Genomic DNA, 13238 nt, shown 5'->3' on the forward strand with positions numbered 1-13238 from the left:
TACTGCTCTTCACTCACTCTCTACTTTCCCCCTACCAATGTGGTGAAATGTGGCCCACTTGTTTGCTTCTATCATTCTTTCCCCACTATGATGAAACTTCCCATCAAAAGAATAACCCATATAAAAAATGTCCCCTTACATAGACAAGTGTTTTGTCCCAAAAGGATAGAAATTGCTGGAGTTATCTGGAATTGTGGTATAACAGTAAAACCTTATGATGTCATACTGTGTCCCTGTGATGGCAATGAGGAATTTTGATGTCAGAATGAAACAATGTAATGTCACATTTAAGATTTTTGATTTTCCGGTGACACATTCTCATGTTAGGAAAGCGCCGGGATGTCATATTTGGTCTTTGTAATGCCAGAGTGGTGTATTGTAGTCACCCAGTGATCCATTGTAATAATATTGGATATTTTAAACAGTTCAGACACTATTGCCTCACGGGGGAGGTTTGTTATGTCATAGTGTTAAACTATCAAATTTAGTGATTTATCCCAGGCCCAGAAAGCCAAACATCACATGTTCTCATATACGGATCCTAGCTACAAATGACTGGACTTCTATGTGAGTAGGAATAATACTCAGAAGCAGAGTCCAGTACTAGAAAGGAGATATGAAGGGAATAGAAACAGAGAGAGGAGGAGGCTTAATAAGATGGTATTGTATATATGTAAATAGAAGACATGTTAATTGGGGTTGTGATAAAGCCTAAATGAGGCCAGGAGAAAAGACTGAGTAAAGGAAAGGTGGAGGGATGGTTAATCAAAATCCAAGAGGATACAAACAAGTGTATGGAAACCTACTTCGTTTGGACAATGGAGCACTCAGAAGCCATAGATTGTTACTAGAAAAATTTTAGTGCCAGGGATGGGATCCCTTCCAGTGAGTAGTGGGCCATGGAGGTCAGGGAGGTCCCTGATGCCCCAAAATATTACAGGCCATTGTTGAGCCCCTTGATTTTCAACTAAGAATAAATGGTAAGACCCTGTTGCTGAAGACTGTACATACTTAGGCTGCAAGATGACTGAGGAATCCTACTAGTAGATGAGTGAAAACATCCTCCGTGTAGACCAGCTAACAGAAAGCTGGAAAAAGTCATGCTGCAAACACTTCAATGGGAGAGAGAGAAATCACCAGTGAAGATACACCACAGTGGACACTGCAAACCTTAAATTAGGCCACCCAAATAAAATGAGCCAACAGGTGCAAGAGTGGCATGTCTGTTACTTGGGAAACCTACTGCTCTATAATTTTACTGGAGACCCACTTCATTAGAGGGAATATATCTCTGATACTGAAAACCTACAACAGGGGTATTCATGAGCCCTAGGGTTATAATGTCTGCTGGTGTCTGGATAAATGACATACTATGATCACCAAATTGCCCAGTAAGCACTTCTTTTAACGTTTATAGCCATATTTTAATGATACTTTCACTTTTGGTTAGAGAACCTTCCTTTTCAGATTGCAGTGACCTTGGGAAAACACAGAAGCTATCATGGTGCTGAGAAGAAATTATAGAGGAGTTTTCAGCACTAAAATAACTCTATCACACCTTCCAAGGTTCAGTGTCCATTGCAGAATAGGTGGTAGAAAGAATGTAAGAGCCAAAGGAAGGGTAGGACTCTTTACAATGCACTCCACCAGACACAAAATGGTAAGAGTGGATATGATGGAGAGTGGAATTTCAAAGGAAAAAGTATGGGAGAGGGAGGGAAGGAATTACCATGGGATATTGATTACAATTATGGAAGATGTCATTAAAAAATTAAAAATAAATTTGTGATATCACAATACATATGAACTATTTATGGGCATATTATATAAAATTGAGCATTGTGAGGTCACAGTTTAGAAGTGAAATGATTATAAGCTGTTCATATGTCAGAATGTGCATGTGGTATCACAATGGGTATTCTGACATCATTATATGTAAAGTAAGTCAGGAAGAGAAATACAAGAACCATATGAGATAAACTGTATATTGTATTTAAAAGTTGATTTCAAGTCTCAGGAGATGGCTCAGCAGGAAAGAGTACTTGCCCATTCCTGAGGAATTAATGCAGATAATATTTGGTGGGGGAAGGGAGACATTTTCTCCAGTGGTATACCAACAGGTAAATTGTAAATGCTCCTGTAAATATCTCCTCCTTTGCTCATGGAAACAATGCTAATGTGTGGGTCACTAGAAAAGGCATGAAATAAGAGGAAGACTAGTATGGAAAAGAAGGGGTCTGGAAGAAGTGGGAGAGAAAGTAGAAAAGGTACTGTGGCAGTCTCTCTCTATCTGCCTCTTTCTCTCTGTTTCCACTGATTTCAAATAAATAAATAAATAACAAAAAAAAGAAAATAACTAAAAGAACTGAATAATAAAAAATAAAAAATCCAATTAAAAATGTGCTATGGAATGCTTCATTAATTTGTGTGTCACCCTAGTGCAGGGGCCATAATAATCTTTTCTGTATCATTCCAATTTTAGTATATGTGTGGCTGAAGTAAGCACATATTGTTTACAATCATGGATGTTGCCAATTATAAAAAATAAATACAAAAAAAATAAAATAAAAATTGGCGATGGAATTAAATAGTTTTCAAAGGAAGGAATAGATATGGTATACAAGTATCTAAAATAATGTTCTACATCCTTAGCTACCAGGGAAATTCACAAACTACTATGAGATTCTATCTTATTACTGTGAAAATGTCTATCATCAAAAAATAAAAATAAATAAAAAATAAAAAGCAAGATGGAGACCGGCTAACTTTGCAGCACATTCCCAGGGAAGAAAGGCAAGACATTAAGGGTTCACTAGGTCTTTTTTTTGGTGGGGGGAACAATTTCCAATAGTGGGAGAACACAGAGGGGACAAAACAGGGAATTGCTGATTCCTTCAGGTGTGTGTAGTCCACGAGCCTCCCCCCACAAACAGCTGTCGTACCCACAGTCCCAGCTTCAGGATACTCCTGCACTTACTGTAGGAAAAGGGTCCTAGGCCAATATAGTTCCACTTGCCTCACTGCACAGGGTCGATCACCCTGCTATCCCTGCTCATGAGTGACCTTGGGCAGACTCTATCTGATGGCTCATTGAAGCTCAGGATCTTTTGACCCATTTTCCCATCACACTTGCACCACCACGCTGATCCCTGCTTGTGCAAGCTAAGCCTGCTTGGCTCATTTGCTCACTTACTGCTCATGCACGAGCCCAGGCCCACTCTAACTGCCCATGTGAGCTCAGGCTCTCTCTGCCTGCTTGCCTGCCTCAGCTCAGGTGCCAGGGCCTGCCTGTCTGTGCCAACTGATTGCCATTGTCCTGGTGTGGAGGAGCTCAGACTGCTTCCAGGTCCCAGTTTTGGCAGCACCTGAGTTTATGCTGCTTTGGTGCTTGGTACCTCAGTGTCCCTCCTAGGGGCAGTGCAGACAGATTTGTTGCATTACCACATCAGTGCTCAGGCAAATTTGCACCCCAGACAGGCAGAAGCTAAGGAGGCTTTGGCAAGTGAGAGCCAGAGCCCAGACTGCTTGGTAACTGCCTCAGACTGCTTCAGCTTCCCATTGTGCTTGAGACAAGGCTGATCCACCCACCTACATGCCCATACACTGTGATGGATACACCACAGCACAAAAGAAATAACATGAAAAATCAAATGCAAGAACAATCAGTTAGATCACCCAGTCCTACAATGATCATCTCTAATCAAAACATAGAAGAGTCATTAGGATCAAAATGAAGCTATGAGCAATGCAACCCTGACCAAGATACTGGTAGAACTTTCAGAAAAGCAACAAAGGACCGATAATTGTGTGGATGCTGCCATTACTAGACTAGATCTAATAAATAAGAAAATGGAAGGAATTCAAAAACAGTTAAGAGATATGAAGGAGACTGAAAAAAAAAAAGAGGATTTCAAAAATCAGTTGGTGATGCTAACTAAAGACATAAAGAAATGCAAGGATGAATTCCAAGAATCATCAAGAAAATCAGAAAATTAGGTGCAAAGGGAGCTCTTCAAAGGGATGGAAACTATACATAGAACAGGAGTAGAAAATGCAAACCTAAATGAACAAGTCCAAAACTCTCTAGAAGCTCTCAAGAATAGTCAGCCATGTGGAGGAGGGAAACTCCAATCTGGAAGTCAAGATAGAAGAAACAGTTCAAGAGTTCAATGAGTTCAAAACTTCTGTGAACAGAACATGAGGGAATTGTGGGATAACCTTAAATGCCCTAATATTCAAAACATTGGAATTCCACAAGGAGCAGAAATTCAACAAAGGCATGGAGAATTTATTTAGCAAAATAAACAAAGAGAACATTCCAACTATCTCAAAAGAAAGGCCCATCAAGATACAAGAAGCTAACAGAACTCCAAACAGATTGGACTAAAGGAGAAACTCTCCAAGACATATTGTCATTAACTCTAAACTTTGACACCAAAGAGAAAATACTAAAAGCAGCTAGGGAAAAATAGCACATCACTTTTAAAGGTAACCCCATCAGTATTACATCAGACTTCTCAGAGCAAACCCTGAAAGCCATAAGGGCTTGGAATAAAACACTGCAAAGTCTAAGAACCTATGGCTTCCAACACAAACTACTGTACCCAGCAAAAGTATCCATCATAATAGATGGCGAAAGAAAAACTTTTCATGACAAAACTCAGCTTTACAATTATATGAACACAAAACCAATCCTCCAGAGAGTATTTCAGGAATTCTCCTCATGGAAGAATCAAACAATCAAACTCAAATGCCTACAAGAAGCATATCACAATAACCAAACCCAGAGAAGGCACAAAATAATTCAAAGTCCATGAAAACACCAAACCACATATACCAACAAATATGGCTGGGATCAAATCAAACTTCAGAGTCATTACCATAAACATTAATGGCCTAAATTCACCCATCAAGAGACAATAGCTAACAGGATGGATCATAAAATTAGACCCCTCAATCTGTTGTCTTCAAGAAACCGACCTCACCACTAAAGACAGACACCTCTTCAGGGTAAAAGGGTGGAAAACACTATTCTAAGCAAAAGGGAATAAGAAACATGCAAGCATAGCTATATTAATATCAGATAAAATAGAGTTTGATCCAAAAAAAAAAAACAAGAAAGACAAAGAAAGCCACTTCCTACTTATCTAGGGAACTATCCATCAAGAGGATATTACAATCATAAATTTGTATGCACCAGACAGAGAGGACCACAGTTCATAAAGCAAAACCTACTTGACAATAAAACAGAAATAACCACCAACACCATCAGTTTGGGACTTCAATACACCATTATCAGTAATATACAGATCATACAACCAGAAACTCAATAGGGAAGTAAGAAAGCACAACAAAACAATAGATCACTTAGACCTAACAGACATCTACAGAACATCCCATCCCAAATCCAGCCTATATATCCTTCTCAGCATCCCATGGAACATTGTTTAAAATAGATCATATACTGGGTCCCAAGGCCTGTGTCCAGAAAATTAGGAAGAAGGACATAATTCCCTCTATGATATCAGATCACAATGCTGCTAAATGGCTAGAAATTAACAACAATAGGCCCTCCAAGAATACCACTGGTGCGTGGAAACTGAACAGCACATTGTTAAACAATAAATGGATAGTGGACAAAATAAAACTGGAATTGCAAAATTTCTAGAAATGAATGATGATGAGAACACATTGAATCAAAATTTATGGCACACAATGAAAGTGGTCCTCAGAAAAAATTCATAGCACTAATTGCTTTTACAATAAAGACAAAGAAATTCCAAATCAATAACCTAACCATCCACCTAAAGGCACTGGAAAAAAAGAAAATCCAATCTAAAAAGCTCCAGAAGGAAAGAAATAATTAAGATGAGAGCAGAAATTAATGAATTGGAAACTAAAATAACAATTAAGAAAATTGGCCAAATAAAGAGCAGGTTCTTTGCAAAAATAAATAAGCTTGACAAACCTCTGGCCAATTTGATCCAGCAAAAAGAAAAAAAAAAAAAAGATATGCTTCAAATAAACAAAACTCAAAATGAAAAAGGAGAGATCACAAAAGCCATAAGTGAAATTGGGAGAATTATCAGGACTTATTTCAATAACCTCTACTCCACAAAACTGAATAATGTGGAGGAGATGGATAAATTCCTGGACACATACTGTCTACAAAAGTTAAAGTGAGAGTAGATTAACCTCCTAAACAAACCTATCACATTACTGAAATTGAAAAAGTAATAAAAAACTTCCCCCAAAAGAAAAGTCCAGGTCCAGATGGCTTCTTGCTGCATTCTATCAAATCTTCATGGAAGAAAATGTGCCACACAATTGGAGAACAGGGAAAGGTACCCAACTCCTTCAATGAAGCTAGTATCACCCTAATTCCAAAACTAGGCGGGGATGCCACAAGAAAAGAAAACTACCAGCCTATTTCTCTTATGAACTTAGATGCACTGATTCTGAACAAAATCCTCGCAAACCAAATCCAACAACACATCAATAGCATGATCTACCTTGATCAAGTGGGATTCATCCCAGGAACAAAGGGGTGGTTCAACATATGGAAATCTGCCAATGTACTACACCACATAATCAAGGTTAAACACGAAAATCACGATCATTTCGATAGATGCAGGAAAGGCTTTTGAAAAAATACAATATGACTTCATGATCAAAACAATGGAGAGAATTGGCATGGTCAGCTAGTATCTTAACATAATAAAGGTAATATGCAAAGCTCCTAAGGCCTAAATAATACTTAATAGAGAGAGAGTGTACAAATTCCTATTGAGATCAGGAACAACACAGGGTTGTCCAATCTCACCTCTGCTCTTCAATATAGTACTGTAAGTCCTAGCTCAAGCAATAAGATAGGAGAAAGAAATAAAAAGGATACAATTTGGAAAGGAAGAAGGTAAGTTACCTCTATTCAATGATGACATGATTATATACGTAAGATACCCAAAAGACTCCATCCCAAATCCCTGAAGGTGATTAACTCCTATAGCAAAGTAGCAGGACACAGAATCAATGCACAAAAAATCAGTAGCCTTTCTACATGCAAATGACAAAAATACACAGAAAGAAAAAAAAGGGACATGATCCCATTTTCAATAGCAACCACAACAACAAAAATATAAAATCCTTTGTAATAACTTTAACCAAGAAAGTGAAAGGTCCATACAAAGAAAACTTAAAAACTCTGAAAAAATACATTGAGGAGGACTTGAGAAAATGGGAAGACCTCCCATGCTCTTGGATAGGCAGAATTATCATTGTGAAGATGGCAATCCTACCAAAGGTAATATACAGATTTAATGCAATTCCAATTAAGATCCCAACATTGTCTTTCACAGAGGTAGAAAAAAATGATCACAAATTTTATATGGAAAGGAAGAAAGCCTCGGATATTCTAGCGTTTCCTCAGCAAAAGAAATACCTCTGGAGGCATCACCATACCTGATCCAAAGGTATATTACAAAGCCATGGTAATAAATGCAGCATGGTACTGGCATAAAAAGAGAAGTATAGACCAATGGAATAGAAGTGAGGACCCAGACTTTGGGTCAATAAAGTACAGCTACTTGATATTTGCCAAAGGCCCTAACAATACAGGCTGGAAAAAGACAGCGTCTTCAACAAATGGTGCTGGACAAATTGGAAAACCATATGCAGGAAATTGAAACTTGCTCTGCACATCTTGCCAGGCAATACACTCAAGTCCAACTATATCAAAGACTTCAATATAAGACCAGAAACTCATCCACTACTGGAAAAAAATATAGGAACAACTTTCCATAATATAGGAATGGAAAAAGACTTCCTGACAAAATCCCAGCAGCTCACGATTTGAAACATTCACTCAATCAATGGGATCACATGAAGCTGCAGAGTTTCTTTATAGGCAAGCAAACAATAAGCAAGGCCAATAGATTACCCACAGAATGGGAGAAAATATTTGCTGATTAGCCAACTGACAGAGTCCTAATCTCTACAATCGACAAAGAAGTCAAAAACCTAAACAATAAAAAGTCTAACAACCCACTCACAAAATGGAGCAAAGAGCTGGACAGGCAGTTCTCAAGGAAGAAATACAAATGGCATACACACACTTAAGAAAATGTTCATCATCCCTAATCATCAGGGCAGTGCAAATTAAAACAATTTTGAGATTCCACCTTAACCCAGTAAGGATAGCAAACATCAAAACATCAAACGAAAATACATGCTGGAGAGGATGTGGAGAATTAGGAACCCTCATCCACTGTTGGTGGGAATGTAAGATGGTACAACTACTTTGGAAAGCAATATGTAGACTCCTGAAAAAGCTGAGTGTAGAGTTACCTTCAGACCCAGTTATTCCCTTACTGGGCATGTACCCTAAAACCTTTAAACCAAAGGGCAGAGATATTTCCTCAACCATGTTTGTAGTGGCTCAATTCCTAATAGCTAAGAGCTGGAATCAATCCAGATGTCCATCAATAGAAGAATGGATAACTAAGATGTGGTATATCTATACAATGGAATTCTATACAGCAATAAGAAAAAAATGACACAATCAAATTTATAGTCTCACTCATCTAAACACCTAACCTGAATCTAACCATGATGCCTTACATACCCAGCAAGCATCTTGAGGACTAGGCAATAGGGTGGGTGGGGAGGAAGGGAAGGGCAAGGGAGGGGTGCAAAACACAAAACTAGACCCAAATGGCAATGGTACCATAATATTCTACATTCTAAAAGCTAGACTAAATGGTTGAACTTCACCAGGCCCTTAGAGGGAACAACTGAGCTACAACACACTAGAGACGGATGATGAAAACTGACATAATCTTTTACAGATTCTCTCTCTCTCTTCTAACTCTTTTATATTAGTTAACTTTTTCTTCTTTTTCTTAGTGGGCACTGACCTACAACTCCCAGTACCAGCATGTGGCTATCATCCACAACCAGCTTTTTTTTTTTTTTTTATGTCAAACGTTTTTTTGGCAATTTTTAAAAATTAGTTTTCTACTCACCAAATACAGGCAGTGTGGTACCACTATTAGGCTCATCCATGACCTACCCCCTCACCAATGGCCGCTCCTTGTTGATATATATGGTTTGTGCATTGTGGAGTTAGCCCACAGTTATTGGTACAATAAATGTCTCTGCATATCATGACCCAACATGTGGCTCTGACATTCTTTCTGCCCCTCCTCTGAAAAATTGCCCTGAGCTTTGTTGGGTTCTTTTTGGTCTGCTTCAGTGATATGGTGTTGGGGGCCTCTCAGGCTCTGGCTCTCTGATTTCATAGGCATTGTTTTTTTCTCTCTGTTAGTCTCCTTCCCCCTTGTGCTGGTATCTGGTTCATCAGGAAAACAGCACCCTTGCTAGTTTTGCCAATTTTCCTCAGTTTTATTTGGGGCCTTTTTGAGGTATGATGGGGTGGCTCTCACCTTAGGATCTGCATCTATCTGAAAAAAGAGAAGCAGAATCTCCAACGGAGTGAGTTAGCACCAGGACACATGAGATAACCCTTACTTTTTTAATAGAGAGTTTAATAGGTGTAGGCCCTCTTATACCCCATGATTGATGGTAGCTTGATAGTGGAGAGTGGGCTTATGTTTGGATATGGTTCTGACTTGTTTCCCATCTCCAGTTATGGGTCCCACACCACTGAGGGGATCAGTTAGCCAAATCAAGAGAAGTTGGTTCCCCACCATGGCTATGTGCCACTATTGCACTTGTGTGGGCATCACACCAGGTTATTTGTTGCTAAGTAGGTTAGACCATGAGTTGCTTGGACAGATATTGGTCATTTCCCCCAGTCGCCCATGTAGTACCTTCTGGCAGTAGATACGCTGACTGTCTGGGGACTGACTCTCTCCTGACCTCCTGCCATGCCGTTCCATTTTACGTGTGAGCTGCATGTGGTGTCTTCAGCAATAGGGTCTTACCACTGACCTTTGGTGGGTCATCAAGTACTCTGACAGAAATCTATTATTCTTGTAGGAAACCTTGTAGGTTTCTCTGATCACAAGCTCATTGAGGATGATAGCCCCATGCTGGTACTGGGAGTTACAGTTCAGTGACCACTAAGAAATTGAGGAAAAACATAACTAATATACAAGAGTTAGAGAGGAGAGAGAGAGAGAGAGAGAGAGAGAGAGAGAGAGAGAGAGGGAGAGGTTGGGAGAGGAAGGGGAAGAGGGAGGTAGGGAAAATGTAGAAGATTTAGGTTAGCCTTGATCCTACCGTCTCCAGTGTCTTGTGATTCAGGTGTCTCCTGTAAGGGCATGGTGAAGGTTCAGCCATTTGGTCTGCCTTTTAGGAAGTAGAATTTTATGGTACCATTGCCATTTGGGTCTAGATTAGTGTTTCCCACCCCTTTGATGCTGTCCCCTCCCTCCCCCTCCATTCTAGTGTTTACTCCATAAGATGCTTACTGGGTATGTAAGGTATCTTGGGTACATTAAGGTTAGATGCTGTAGATGAGTGAGAACATGGGGCGATTTTTCTTCTATGATTGGGTAAGTTCACTGAGAATGATCTGTTCTAGGCTCAACCAATTTTCCTCAAATTTCTTTGTGTCATTTTTTTCTTACTGCTGTATAGAATTCCATTGTATAGATATACCACATATTAGTTATCCATTCTTCTAGTGATGGACATCTGGGTTGATTCCAGCTCTTAGCTATTAGGAATTGTGGTCCTACAAAAATGGTTGAACAAATCTCTCTGGCCTTGGCTTGAAGGTTTTAGGGTACATGCCCAGTAAGGGTTTAACTGGGTCTGTTCATATCTCTATAGTCAGCTTTTTCAGGAGTCTCCATATTGCTTTCCAAAGTGGTTGTACCATCCTCCATTCCCACCAACAGTGCATGAGTGTTCCTACTTCTCCACATCCTCACCAGCATTTATTTTCATTTGATTTTTTGATGTTTGCTATCCTTATTGGGGTAAGGTGGAATCTCATAGTTGTTTGAATTTGCATTTCTCTGATGATTAGGGATGATGAACATTTTCTTAAGTGTGTGATTGCCATTTGTGTTTCTTCCTCTGTGAACTGCCTGTTCAGCTTTTTGCCCCATTTTGTGAGTGGGGTGTTTGACATCTTACTGATTAGATTTTTGAGTTCTTTGTAGATTCTAGAGACGAGGCCTCTATCAATTGGATAATCCGCAAATATTTTTTTCCCATTCTGTGGGTAATCTAATGACTTTGCTTATTGTGTGCTTGTCTGTAAAGAAAATCTTCAGCTTCATGTTATTCCATTTGTTGAGTGACTGTTTAAAATCTTGAACTACTGGGTTTTTTTTCAGGAAGTCTTTTTCCATTCCTATATCATGGAAAGTACTTCCTAAATATTCTTGCAGTAGTAATTGAGTTTCTGGTCTTATATTGAGGTCTTTGATCCATTTGGATTTGAGTGTAGTATAAGGGAAAATATGGGGATCAAATTTCAGTTTCTTGCATGTGGTTATCCTGTTTATCCAGCACCCTTTGTTGAAGATGCTGTCTTTTTTCCAGCCTATATTGTTTGGGCCTTTGTTGAATATCAAGTAGCTATAGTTGCTTGACCCTAAGTCTGGGTCCTAAAGTCTATTCCATTGGTCTATACTCCTGTTTTTATGCCAGTATCATTCTGTTTTTATTACTATGGCTTTGTAATATAGCTTTAGATGAGGTATGGTGATGCCACCAGAGGTATTTCTTTTGCTGAGGATATGTTTGGATATGTGAGGCCTTCTGCCTTTCCATATGAAATTTGAGATCATTTTTTCTATCTCTGTGAAGAACACTGTAGGGATGTTAATTGGAATCACGTTAAATCTATATATTGCCTTTGGTAGGATTGTCATCTTCACAATGTTTATTCTGCCTATCCAGGAGCATGGGAGGTCTTTCCATTTTCTCAAGTCCTCCTTAATTTCTTTTTTGAGTGTTTTTTATGTTGTATAGATCTTTCACTTCCTTGGTTAATGTTATTCCAAAGTATTTTATTTTTTTCCTTGCTATTGAAAATGGGACTATGTTTCTTATTTCTTTCTATCTTTGTCATTTGCATATGGAAATGCTACCAATTTTTGTGCATTTATTTTGTGTCCTGCTATTGTGCTATAGGAGTTAATCACCTTCAGGAGTTTTTGGACGGAGTCTCTCTGGTCTCTTATATATACAATCATGTCATCAGCAAATAGAGGTAACTTAACTTCTTCCTTTCCAAATTGTATCCATTTTATTTCCTTCTCCTGTCTTATTGCTTGAGCTAGGACTTCCAGTCGTATATTGAAAAGCAGAGGTGAGAGAGGACAACCCTGTCTTGTTCCTGATCTTAATGGGAATTCCTCCAGACTCTCTACATTAAGTATTATTTGGGCCTTTGGAGCTTTGTATATTGCCTTTATTGTGTTAAGATATGTACCAACTATGCCTATTCTGTCCAATGTTTTGAACATGAAGTGATGTTGTATCTTGTCAAAGGCCTTTTCTGCATCTATCGAAATGATCATGTGGTTTTTATGTTTAAGCTTATTTATGTGGTGTATTACATTGACAGATTTCCTTATGTTGAACCACCCTTGTGTTCCTGGGATGAATCCCACTTGGTTAAGGTGGATAATGCTTTTGATGTGTTGTTGGATTTGGTTTGCAAGTATTTTGGTCAGGATTTTTGCCTCTTAGTTCATTAGGGAATTAGGCCTGTATTTTCCTTTTCTTGTGGCATCTCTGCCTGGTTTGTGATTAGGGTGATATTAGCTTCATAAAAGGAGTTGGGACGCTTTCCCCGTTCTTCAATTGTGAGGCACAGTTTTAGGAAGATTGGTTTGATTTCTTCCATGAAAGTTTGATAGAATTCAGCTGAGAAGCCATCTGGTCCTGGACTCTTCTTTTTGGAGAGGTTTTTTACTACTTTTTCAATCTCCTTGAGTGTGATGGGTTCACTGAGGTGATTAAAATGCTATGATTTTAGCTTTGATAGATGGTATGTGTCCAGGAATTCATCCATCTCCTCCACATTATCCAGTTTTGTGGAGTAGAGGTTTTTGAAAAAAGTCCTGATGATTCTCCCAATTTCACTTATGTCTGTTGTGATCTCTCCTTTTTTTCATTTTGAATTTTGTTAACTTGAAGCTTTTGCTTTTTTTTCTTAATAAAATTGGCCAGGGGTTTGCCAATCTTGTTTATTTTTTCAATGACCTAGCTTTTTGTTTTGTCAAATGTCTTAAATGTTTTCTTAGTTTCCAATTCAT

At 38.7% G+C, this 13238-nt stretch overlaps 1 pseudogene; it reads right to left on the minus strand.

Annotated features, from left to right (window-relative positions):
- Window positions 1-2394: 2394 nt before the first annotated feature.
- Window positions 2395-2508, minus strand: LOC123455172 (annotated as a pseudogene).
- Window positions 2509-13238: the final 10730 nt, after the last annotated feature.

The sequence above is a fragment of the Jaculus jaculus genome, chromosome 15 (assembly GCF_020740685.1).
Source record: "Jaculus jaculus isolate mJacJac1 chromosome 15, mJacJac1.mat.Y.cur, whole genome shotgun sequence".
Lineage (NCBI taxonomy): Eukaryota > Metazoa > Chordata > Mammalia > Rodentia > Dipodidae > Jaculus > Jaculus jaculus.